Here is a 10,744-nt window from a genome sequence, read left to right as displayed (position 1 = left end):
GCCACACAGGCCACTAAGCCACTAACCCATGCACACGCATCACCCGGCCACTAACTAACTACACGCACTAACAGCACACCTGGCTGATCAGCCCACTCGCATGCAACGTCCAGCCGCACAAACAGCTCACACCGCAAGCACCGGATCAGCCAAGCCACGTTCCGTGCCTAAAGTCAAGATTATGGCTAACACAGTCCGTAAAGATGGATTTTATTAGGGCACCAGACTTGCTCAAATTGAATGAAAGTTGCGTACATATCTGAGGATCATGCCCGTAAATTGGCTTAATTTTCTGAGCTACCTACAGGGAGGTAGACTCAGATTCGTGACAGCAAATAAATCTGGAACTGCGCAGTAATCCAAATCTAGTACTTACTTTACTATCAAAGACTTTACTTGGCACAACAAAACTCAAAACTAAGATAAGGAGAGGTTGCTACAGTAGTAAACAACTTCCAAGACTCATATATAAAACAAAAATACTCGTAGTAAAAACATGGGTTGTCTCCCATAAGCGCTTTTCTTTAACGCCTTTCGCCTAGGCGCAGAAAGTGTAACTCAAGTAACATCAAGAGATGAAGCATCAACATCATAATTTGTTCTAATAATAGAATCATAAGGTAACTTCATTCTCTTTCTAGGGAAGTGTTCCATACCTTTTTTGAGAGGAAATTGATATTTAATATTACCTTCCTTCATATCAATAGTAGCACCAACGGTTCGAAGAAAAGGTCTTCCCAATATAATGGGGCAAGATGCATTGCATTCAATATCCAAGACAACAAAATCAACGGGGACAAGGTTATTGTTAACCATAATATGAACATTATCAACTTTTCCTAAAGGTTTCTTTTTAGCATTATCAGCGAGATTAACATCCAGATAACAATTCTTCAATGGTGGCAAGTCAAGCATATCATAGACTTTTTTAGGCATAACAGAAATACTTGCACCAAGATCACATAAAGCATTACAATCAAAATCTTTGACTCTCATTTTAATGATGGGCTCCCAACCATCCTCTAGCTTTCTAGGAATAGATGTTTCAAGTTTTAGTTTCTCTTCTATAGCTTTTATGAGAGCATTTGTAATATGTTTTGTGAAAGCCAAGTTTACAGCGCTAGCATTGGGACTTTTAGCAAGTTTTTGTAAGAACTTTATAACTTCAGAGATGTGGCAATCATCAAAATCTAAATCATTACAATCTAAAGCAATGGGATTATCATCCCCAAGGTTGGAAAAAATTTCAGCAGATTTATCACGAGCGGTTTCAAGTAGCTTTAGCAGTTTCAGGTAATTTTGCGCGCTTTGCACTAGGAGTAGAAGCATTGCCAACACCAATTATTTTATTATTGATATTAGGAGGTGCAGCAACATGTGAATCATTAGCATTGCTAGTGGTGGTAATAGTCCAAACTTTAGCTACATTTTCCTCTTTAGCTAGTTTTTCATTTTCTTCTCTATCCCACCTAGCACGCGAGTTCAGCCATTAATCTTATATTCTCATTAATTCTAACTTGGATGGCATTTGCTGTAGTAACAATTTTATTTTCAATATCCCTATTAGGCATAACTTTCGATTTCAAAAGATCAACATCAGAGGTAAGACTATCAACTCTAGAAGCAAGAATATCAATTTTATTGAGCTTTTTCTCAACAGATTTGTTAAAGGCAGTTTGTGTACTAATAAATTCTTTAAGCATAGCTTCAAGTCCAGGGGGTGTATTCCTATTATTGTTGTAAGAATTCCCATAAGAATTAGCATAACCGTTACCATTATTATAAGGATATGGCCTATAGTTATTACTAGAATTGTTCCGATAAGCATTGTTGTTGAAATTATTATTTTTAATGAAGTTTACATCAACATGTTCTTCTTGGGCAACCAATGAAGCTAATGGAACATTATTAGGATCAACATTAGTCCTATCATTCACAAGCATAGACATAATAGCATCAACCTTATCATTCAAGGAAGAGGATTCTTCAACAGGATTTACCTTCTTTCCTTGTGAAGCTCTTTCCGTGTGCCATTCAGAGTAATTAACCATCATATTATCAAGGAGCTTTGTTGCTTCACCAAGAGTGATGGACATAAAGGTACCTCCAGCAGCTGAATCCAATAAATTCCGCGAAGAAAAATTTAGTCCCGCATAGAAGGTTTGGATGATCATCCAAGTAGTCGATCCATGGGTTGGGCAATTTTTAACCAAAGATTTCATTCTTTCCCAAGCTTGAGCAACATGTTCATTATCCAATTGTTTAAAATTCATTATGCTACTCCTCAAAGATATAATTTTAGCAGGGGGATAATATCTACGAATAAAAGCATCCTTGCATTTAGTCCATGAATCAATACTATTCTTAGGCAGAGATAGCAACCAATCTTTAGCTCTTCCTCTTAATGAGAAAGGAAACAATTTTAATTTTATAATGTCACCATCTACATCTTTATACTTTTGCATTTCACATAGTTCAACAAAATTATTGAGATGGGCAGCAGCATCATCGGAACTAACACCGGAAAATTGCTCTCGCATAACAAGATTAAGTAAAGCAGGTTTAATTTCAAAGAATTCCGCTCGTAGTAGCAGGTGGAGCAATAGGTGTGCATACGAAATCATTATTATTTGTGCTAGTGAAGTCACACAACTTAGTATTTTCAGGGGTAGCCATTTTAGCAGTAGTAAATAAAGCAAACTAGATAAAGTAAATGCAAGTAAACTAATTTTTTTGTGTTTTCGATATAGCAAACAAGATAGTAAATAAAGTAAAACTAGCAACTATTTTTTTTTTGTTTTGATATAATGCAGCAAACAAAGTAGTAAATAAAATAAAGCAAGACAAAAACAAAGTAAAGAGATTGAGAAGTGGAGACTCCCCTTGCAGCGTGTCTTGATCTCCCGGCAATGGCGCCGGAAAATATGCTTGATGGCGTGTATTTCACACGTTCGTTGGGAACCCCAAGAGGAAGGTATGATGCGCACAGCAGCAAGTTTTCCCTCGGAAAGAAACCAAGGTTTATCGAACCAGGAGGAGCCAAGAAGCACGTTGAAGGTTGATGGCGGCGGGATGTAGTGCGGCGCAACACCGGAGATTCCGGCGCCAACGTGGAACCCGCACAACACAACCAAAGTACTTTGCCCCAACGAAACAGTGAGGTTGTCAATCTCACCGGCTTGCTGTAACAAAGGGTTAACCGTATTGTGTGGAAGATGATTGTTTGCAGAGAAAACAATAAAACAAGTATTGCAGCAGATTTGTATTTCAGTACTAAGAATGGACCGGGGTCCACGAGTTCACTAGAGGTGTCTCTCCCATAAGATAAAAGCATGTTGGGTGAACAAATTACGGTCGGGCAATTGACAAATAGAGAGGGCATAACAATGCACATACATGTCATGATAAGTACGAGTGAGATTTAATTGGGCATTACGACAAAGTACATAGATCGCCATCCAACCGCATCTATGCCTAAAAAGTCCACCTTCGGGTTATCGTCCGAACCCCCTCCGAGTATTAAGTTGCTAAACAACGGACAATTGCATTAAGTATGGTGCGTAATGTAATCAACAACTACATCCTCGGACATAGCGCCAATGTTTTATCCCTAGTGGCAACAACGACAACACAACCTTAGAACTTTACGTCACTCGTCCCAGTGTCAATGCGAGGCATGAACCCACTATCGAGCATAAATACTCCCTCTTGGAGTTAAGAGCAAAAACTTGGCCAGAGCCTCTACTAATAACGGAGAGCATGCAAGATCATAAACAACACATATGTAATAACTTGATAATTAACATAACATGGTATTCTCTATCCATCGGATCCCGACAAACACAACATAGAGTATTACGGATAGATGATCTTGATCATGTTAGGCAGCTCACAAGATCCAACAATGAAGCACAATGAGGAGAAGACAATCATCTAGCTACCGCTATGGACCCATAGTCAAGGGGTGAACTACTCACTCATCACTCCGGAGGCGACCATGGCGGTGTAGAGTCCTCCAGGAGATGAATCCCCTCTCCGGCGAGGTGCCGGAGGAGATCTCCAGAATCCCCCGAGATGGGATTGGCGGCGGCGGCGTCTCCGGAAGGTTTTCCGTATCGTGGTTTTTTCGCATCGGGGGTTTCGCGACGGAGGCTTTAAGTAGGCGGAAGGGCGAGTCGGAGGGCTGACGAGGGGCCCACACCATAGGGCGGCGCGGGCCCCTCTCGGCCGCGCGGCCCTATGGTGGCGGCGCCTCGTCGCCCCACTTCGTATCCGTTTCGGTCTTCTGGAAGGTTCGTGGCAAAATAGGACCCTGGGTCTTGATTTCGTCCAATTCCGAGAATATTTCGTTACTAGGATTTATGAAACCAAAAACAGCAGAAAACAACAACTGGCACTTCGACATCTTGTTAATAGGTTAGTTCCAGAAAATGCACGAATATGACATAAAGTGTGCATAAAACATGTAGGTATCATCAATAATATGGCATGGATCCTAAGAAATTATCGATACGTCGGAGACGTATCACTCACCGGCTTGCTGTAACAAAGGATTAGATGTATAGTGTGGATGATGATTGTTTGCAGAAAACAGTAGAACAAGTATTGCAGTAGATTGTATTTGATGTAAAAGAATAGACCGGGGTCCATAGTTCACTAGAGGTGTCTCTCCCATAAGATAAATAGCATGTTGGGTGAACAAATTACAGTTGGGCAATTGACAAATAGAGAGGGCATGACCATGCATATACATGATATGATGAGTATAGTGAGATTTAATTGGGCATTATGACAAAGTACATAGACCGCTATCCAGCATGCATCTATGCCTAAAAAGTCCACCTTCGAGGTTATCATCCGAACCCCTTCCAGTATTAAGTTGCAAACAACGGACAATTGCATTAAGTATGCTGCGTAATGTAATCAATAACTACATCCTCGGACATAGCATCAATGTTTTATCCCTAGTGGCAACAAGCACATCCACAACCTTAGAACTTTCTCGTCACCGTCCCGGATTTAATGGAGGCATGAACCCACTATCGAGCATAAATACTCCCTCTTGGAGTTAAGAGTAAAAACTTGGCCGAGCCTCTACTAATAACGGAGAGCATGCAAGATCATAAACAACACATAGGTAATAGATTGATAATCAACATAACATAGTATTCTCTATCCATCGGATCCCAACAAACACAACATATAGCATTACGGATAGATGATCTTGATCATGTTAGGCAGCTCACAAGATCCGACAATGAAGCACATAAGGAGAAGACGACCATCTAGCTACTGCTATGGACCCATAGTCCAGGGGTGAACTACTCACTCATCACTCCGGAGGCGACCATGGCGGTGAAGAGTCCTCCGGGAGATGATTCCCCTCTCCGGCAGGGTGCCGGAGGCGATCTCCCGAATCCCCGAGATGGGATTGGCGGCGGCGGCGTCTCCGGAAGGTTTTCCGTATCGTGGCTCTCGTGCATCGGGGGTTTCGCGACGAAGACTATATGTAGGCGGAAGGGCAAGTCAGGGGGCCACACGAGGGCCCCACACAACAGGCCGGCACGGCCAAGGCCCAGGCCGCGCCGCCCTAGTGTCTGGCCACCTCGTGGCCCCACTTCGTAAGGCCTCCGGTCTTCTGGAAGCTTCGTGGAAAAATAGGCCCCTGGGCGTTGATTTCGTCCAATTCCGAGAATATTTCCTTACTAGGATTTCTAAAACCAAAAACAGCAGAAAACAGGAACTGGCTCTTCGGCATCTCGTTAATAGGTTAGTGCCGGAAAATGCATAAATATGACATAAAGTATGCATAAAACATGTAGATATCATCAATAATGTGGCATGGAACATAAGAAATTATCGATACGTCGGAGACGTATCAGCTACTTATGGTCTTGACTCTCAAGTTGTTGCAAATTTAATAAAGCTTTTGCCTCTCATTTTGAAGGAAGAGTTTTAATAAGTATCATGAACCCTACAAAGATAAAACTGATTCACCTATAGGTAAATGTATTGAAGTTAAAATTGTTGATCACATTCTTCCTGAAGCTTATATTGCAAAAATTCCTTTTCCTGCTAAAATGAAGGAGTATTCTGTTATAACTAGTGTGGTTAACAAAAGTGTAAAGAAACCTATAGAACCTGAGGAGCAAATAAATGTTGAACCTGCTGTTGCAATAGTTAAAGACCTTGTGACTGAAAATGTAGAGGATGGTCACACCATTTTCTGTGAAGATGCTTCTAATATTGTTTCACATCCTAGTAAATCTAGTGAAAGTATAGAGATGGTAAACCTAGAGGGGGGTGAATAGGTTTCTACAGATTTTAATTCTTTCTTTGCAATATTAGGCTTTGTGGAATATAAAGGTGAGCCTAATGCAAACTAGGTGAAACAACCTATATGAGGATACAACTAACTCGAGCACGAAGGCTCTCACAGGAAGTAAGGAGTTCGGTTAGAGATAACCTATAGCACGCGGAGACGAGGATGTATTCCCGTGTTCCCTTCCTTTGCAAGAAGGTACGTCACGTTTGGAGGGGTGGAGGTCCCACGAAGGATTCCCCACGCCACGAAGGCTCACCCTATTCTCCGGAGCCTATCCCACGAAGGAATAGCTCACTCACTTGTGGTAGACTTTGAGGTAGCCTCCAAACCTTCACAATCTTGCCCGGAGCAAATCCACGACCGGATGCTTCCGGACCACTCTTGCCCACCTAGGGTTTCCAAGGAACCCTAGAGAGCAAGCTTCTTGATGACTACAAGGGGGAATGAGATTTGGCTTGGTAGAACAGTAGATCGGGTCCTCCTCTATTGATTCCCCGGAGGGATTTGAGTTTGGGTGGAGGAGGAGGGAGATCTGAGGCTTTTGGTGTTACTAGCAATGGAGTAAGAGAGAGAGAGAGCTCAAGAACAGCTTGTAGTGTAGTGCCTAACTGTTCAGAGGTACGAGAAGGGCTATTTATAGTGTTCTTCGAAATATGGCCGTTGGTCACTTGCCACCTCAGCTTTTCTCCCGACAAACCCGGTCAACCGGACCACTGACCGGATTGTCCGGTGCAGAGGCCGGTCAGACCGGGCCAGGGACCGGACCAGCCGGTCCAGACCGGACGGTAGACCGGACCCCGACCGGGGTCACTTTGCGACGTCCAGAAGCTCCTCCGGTTGGCGACCGGTTGACCGGGCCACACGCCGGACTGGCCGGTCTGTAGGCCGGCTGACCGGGCGGCAAACCGGATCTGTTAGGTGCTCGTTTGGAGCCCGGTTGGCGACCGGTTGACCCTGCCCCACGCCGGACTGGCCGGTTGGGGGGCCGGCTGACCGGGCGGCAAACCGGATTTCTGCTGTAGACCCCTTTTCGATTGTTGTTGAAGTGGGGGGTCTCCTTTAGCCTTCTTGTTCCTTTGATACACCATTTATGCCTCTTTGCCTAATACATGAGATTATCCTTATAAACATATTAGGCCAAATACTCTAGCACAGTGTCATTGTTACCAAAATAATGGATAAGGGTAAAATACCCTTATAATCTCCCCCTTTTTGGTATACGATGACAAACCGAGCTAGAGTCACATATAGATATTATGATAAGCTCTAAACCTTGATTCCATATAAGATATTACGACAGCTCCCCCATAATGTGTGCACTTGGAGGATTTGCGTTTGAATGCAAAGTGCACCATTTGTGGAATATGAGGAGCTCCCCCAATATCTTTAGAAAACAAGCATGGTATGGACAAGTATATCAAGATATATAAGCATAAAGCATGATTATCCTAATAGAGTGATTTAGGCATACGAATAGTCGTCCATACACGTCCATACACAAATTATTCGAAGTAGAAAATGGTTCTTGAGAAATCAAAGCAAATAAGCACAAGCCATATAAGATTCAAATAAAGCAACACCCATGGCTTGTGACAATCAAAGAACCCCGTGGTCCTAGACTCTACTCTTTTCTCCCCCTTTGGCATCGGAACACCAAAAAGGCGAAGAAAAGAGGAGAGATGCTATCGCACCCATCAATAGAACACATGCCCTACGGAGTAGGAGCTCTCGCCATCATCGCGCGCAGCCGCATCACCTTCATCCTCATCACCATCATCATCAGTAGGAGTAGGAGCACGAGCAGTCCGAGGAGGAGGGCCACCATGAGCATACATGGATAGGTCGAAGTTCTGGAGCATCTCATCAGAAATGGGAGGCATCTCCCAAGTAGGTGCAACCACATGCTCCATCTTAGGGCCAGAAGGAGGAACAGGAGCATTCCGTGCAGCCATGAACTCACTCTGTCTCCTCCGTGTCTCCTGGTTCAAAGCAAGACTCTGATGTGCAACATCATTGGTATTCTTGCACATTTGCCACATGCTGGAGAAGAAGCGAGCGGCACCACGCTGAGGGCGCCGAGAGTAGCTGGATCTTGCTGCAGGATCATGGTGTTCCTTGGAACGACGCTCATTGGAGGGCATCATGGAAGGGACTTCCGGGCGACCGTCCTGAGTAGGGAACCTGAATGGTTCCATGATGACTCTTTCATCAAGAGTGTTGAGAGGAGCAGGAACAATGTAGTTGATGAGCCGCTGAACATACTGAGCATAGTTGGGAGTCATGCGGTCCATAACTGCACGCTTCAGTTCACAGTGAATAAGATCACAACCATCAATTTTCCTTATCCTGGCAGGGTGGCAATAATACATCAGATTCAGGTGGTAGTTCCTGACTTCACTAGTATCGCCTGACTTGCTGATGAGACTCTCACGGAACATCTTGGCAAGGACAAGATATGAGTAGTACATCCCAGAGATAGTGGGAGGCCCAGCTGTGGGGTTAGTGGGATAGCAAAAGGAGATGTCACCTCTAGTGAGCTTAGGCCGAGTATGAATTTTGTACCCTTGAGCACGGCCACCACCAACACCCATGGCCGCACAAAACTGAGTGTAGGTGCAGGAGTACTTCTCCCTGCCAGTCATCCAAGTCATGGTGCGGTCCGCATCATCATGGAAGAAGACGGTGCAATGGAACTGACGGACTAGAAGGGGACAATAGGTGGGATCTTCTTGTTCATCATCGGGCTTTAGGCACACAAGGTCATATAGTCCCATACCCTTCAAGGTTTCAACCACAAAGCGGTACTTTGTGGCTTCATGCAAGGCAAGATCTTCAGGATTGATGGCCTTGGGCATTGATACGCGTACAGCACGCGTCCGTTGGGAACCCCAAGAGGAAGGTGTGATGCGTACAGCAGCAAGTTTTCCCTCAGTAAGAAACCAAGGTTTATCGAACCAGTAGGAGCCAAGAAGCACGTTGAAGGTTGATGGCAGCGGGATGTAGTGCGGCGCAATACCAGGGATTCCGGTGCCAACATGGAACCTGCACAACACAACCAAAGTACTTTGCCCCAACGAAACAGTGAGGTTGTCAATCTCACCGGCTTGCTGTAACAAAGGATTAGATGTATAATGTGGATGATGATTGTTTGCAAAGAACAGTAAAGAACAAATAGCAGCAGATTTGTATTTCAGATGTAAAGAATGGACCGGGGTCCACATTTCACTAGAGGTGTCTCTCCCATAAGATAAATAGCATGTTGGTGAACAAATTACAGTCAAGCAATTGACAAATAGAGAGGGCATGACCATGCACATACATGATATGATGAGTATTGTGAGATTTAATTGGGCATTACGACAAAGTACATAGACCGCTATCCAGCATGCATCTATGCCTAAAAAGTCCACCTTCAGGTTATCATCCGAACCCCTTCCAGGTATTAAGTTGCAAACAACGGACAATTGCATTAAGTATGGTGCGTAATGTAATCAATAACTACATCCTCGGACATAGCATCAATGTTTTATCCCTAGTGGCAACAACACATCCACAACCTTAGAACTTTCTCATCATCGTCCCGGATTTAATGGAGGCATGAACCCACTATCGAGCATAAATACTCCCTCTTGGAGTTAAGAGTAAAAACTTGGCCGCAGCCTCTACTAATAACGAAGAGCATGCAAGATCATAAACAACACATAGGTAATAGATTGATAATCAACATAACATAGTATTCTCTATCCATCGGATCCCGACAAACACAACATATAGAATTACAGATAGATGATCTTGATCATGTTAGGCAGCTCACAAGATCCAACAATGAAGCACATGAGGAGAAGACGACCATCTAGCTACTGCTATGGACCCATAGTCCAGGAGTGAACTACTCACTCATCACTCCGGAGGCGACCATGGCGGTGAAGAGTCCTCCGGTAGATGATTCCCCTCTCCGGCAGGGTGCCGGAGGCGATCTCCTGAATCCCCCGAGATGGGATTGGCGGCGGCGGCGTCTCTGGAAGGTTTTCCGTATCGTGGCTCTCGGTACTGGGGGTTTCGCGACGAAGGCTTTAAGTAGGTGGAAGGACAACGCGGGGGGCCACACGAGGGCCTGATGGCGTGTAACTCACACGTTCGTTGGGAACCCCAAGAGGAAGGTATGATGCGCACCGCAGCAAGTTTTCCCTCAGAAAGAAACCAAGGTTTATCGAACCAGGAGGAGCCAAGAAGCACGTTGAAGGTTGATGGCGGCGGGATGTAGTGCGGCGCAACACCGGGGATTCCGGCGCCAACGTGGAACCCGCACAACACAACCAAAGTACTTTGCCCCAACGAAACAGTGGAGGTTGTCAATCTCACCGGCTTGCTGTAACAAAGGATTAACCGTATTGTGTGGAAGATGATTGTTTGCAATAA

This window comes from Lolium rigidum, chromosome 4 (assembly GCF_022539505.1).
Source record: "Lolium rigidum isolate FL_2022 chromosome 4, APGP_CSIRO_Lrig_0.1, whole genome shotgun sequence".
NCBI classification, from domain to species: domain Eukaryota; kingdom Viridiplantae; phylum Streptophyta; class Magnoliopsida; order Poales; family Poaceae; genus Lolium; species Lolium rigidum.
Note: the sequence above shows the minus strand (reverse complement) of the source record.